Raw genomic sequence first — 2,832 nt, forward strand, 5'->3', positions numbered from 1 at the left:
ATACACATTAGATTGTTTTTCACTTTATGTAAGAAAGATCTTACAGTGTTGCACTTCTCTCTGTTACTTTTATAAGTTAAAGACTTAGTTCTTGTAGGACACTTACTGTGAAGGCAGCCATTCCACTTACAAATTAAATCTACCTAGATAAACTAGAGGGGCCAGCTCTGATGTTAGAAAACTCTTTACATGACCACTTCATTTAAAAATTCAGCCTGAAGAAGCAACTAGAGAAGATACTTCCTACATCTTGCCTTCAATATATATATAATACTGATAAGTCAATGAGTCAAGTGTTTTATGAGTATTACTTGAAAATTTTATTGAGTATATAGATTTGTCTTAAGGGTAAAGTGGTGGTTTTTTCCAAAAGTTCAATAATATGTCTAATCAATAAACTCTGCCACATCTTCAGAAAACAAGTGTTCTTCTTCCTTAGGGATTTACTCTTTAAAGTCCTACATTTTAGGGTATTTGTGTGTATAAGGATTGATTCATTGAATTTTTTTGCATTCTGACAAAGATTACAAAACACTAGAGCATGTGTAACTTTATTTGTTGACTCCATAAGAATTAATTTGGTTTAGCCACTCAATACTAAATGAACTCATTGCTACATCACAAATAACTTGTATATTGTTGGGATAAAGGGTTTTTTAAGTTATTCTTTTAAAACAGCTGTAGCTATTCATTCAAAAGATTTGATGACTTATAAAATGCTCTAGGTAACTTAAGATTTTAAGGATTTAAAAGGAAAATATGTATTTTTCTTACAAAGGTTCATAGAAAAATAATATGAGGAACTAATAATATTTGAGAAGATTTTATTAAAATATGACCTTGAAAGAAAATATATGTATTTTTATACCAGAACTGCCTTGTTACTGCTCAATTTCCACTTATCACAAATTAGGGGAAAAGATGGGCACATTGTCATCAATGTATTATGTATGACAGAGAACACAGATTTATCTGTCTGATTACATAGTGTTTCTGTACTTTAGTGTTCATATCCATTTTTGCTTAGGATGATGGAATAAGGGTCAAAGACTTGCATATTCCTGCCTTTAAAAAGTAGTAAGTCTCTTATAAAATATAAATATTACCAATTTTAAAGTCAATGTTAAAGCAAATTTTTAGTTAACCAAAATACAGATGCAAAATACTCTAATGATTTCATTCAACTAAATTTTTACCAAGAGGAACATTAAAATGGGGGCCATATGTTCATAGCATGGGATAATAAGATAAGAATAAAATAGTAGGGAGTTCTGATTCATCACAATTATATGTTCCTATGGCTACAAAGATTCAGAATTTTTAGACCTACATTTTATTATATTTTTAATTACTGTAATAAACCAAATTATTCATATTTTGGTTATAGTAAATTGAAACATGATTCTACAGATATAGCACAAGGAATATAGTTATAAATTTACACAGCTACCAGTTGCTAGTAGTAACAGTTATTACATTACACATATTTCTCTTGTAATATGTTAAACATTCCATCTTTGGTTTCTATTTGCCATACAATTTTAAATTTGCATACTAAACACATCATGGCACTTTAAATTTATAAGTGACTTAAATTCTTTGAAATTCAGGAGCTTTTCTGCTAAACTAGATGTAGTAATTCTTAGAAGTTGATTGGGAGAATTAAATGAGGTAACGTATGTGAAAGTACCTCTCATTTTCTTTTGTATATAAATTTTCTTTTCGTCCTTTTTCATTTAGACTATGACAGTAATAGTTTATCTTCATTGTCTTTTGCTTATAATTTTATTGGATGCAAATTCACATTCACCCTAATAGTCGAGAATATCTATGGCCTTTATCACTCATGCTATTTTTTCCTGTTTATTAGAGAGCTCTGTGAACTATTATTCACAAATCATTATTTCTGACGCCATTCTCTGAGGTGTGAGCATCTGCTAGCTGCTAACAGAGGGTGCAGCTGTTGTTCAGACTGTGTGGTGTTGCCAAGCAACTGCTGCAAACCAAATCCCCGGGCAGGTTGCTTGCCCAGGCGCACCTGCCTGCCGACCCAGCTATTTATTTAATTAAAAATCTGTTCCTGCACAACAGCTTGGCTGGAAAGGCAACAGCAGCAATCGATTACAACTATATTAAATGACCTACCCATATTGTTTCATTGACTATTCATTTCTAACCCAAGGTGTCTCTGACCACCCCCACTTACTCTTAATGACTTTGCAAAAAGTGTGTAAAAGCAAAGTACAGATGGATTCTATGCATGTCAGAGAAACCAAAAACAATGTCAGGAATAACCCTTCCTGTAATAAAATGGGTCCAAAATGAAACTCATCAACAGGAGAGCTTCTACCAAGAGGACACTGCATCTTTATGTGCAGGAGGGAAAAAGGAATTTAAAATATGTATATATTATTAATTAGGAATTAGGAAATTAAATATTTTCATGATCTACATTGCTTTGTTTTTCCTTTCAATTAAGAAAAAAACATTTACCACTTCAGATGCATTAGAGTTCACCCTTAGGTTACGCTGATTGTCTATTCCCATTCTGGTCTCCCCATTTTAAAAATTGACAGAGGCACTTTTGTGTAACCAGATGATCTTAGAAATAAAACTGTCAAGAATTAATACCCATCAGTGAAGTTTCTTTTAAGAACCAGGGGGAGTCTTGGCAGTGCTTATGTACATGTCAACAGTTCTCTGTCCTTTGAAGCGTCTTCCAACTCCTTTTTCCCTCTTAGGAGCAACTCAATCTAATAAGGTTTTCAAGAGAAAAAAATGAAAGGTCTTAGTTGCGATGGCATGACAGATTTATTTTTAATATCTTTGAGG

Source organism: Sciurus vulgaris (assembly GCF_902686455.1).
Source record: "Sciurus vulgaris genome assembly, chromosome: 8".
NCBI lineage: Eukaryota > Metazoa > Chordata > Mammalia > Rodentia > Sciuridae > Sciurus > Sciurus vulgaris.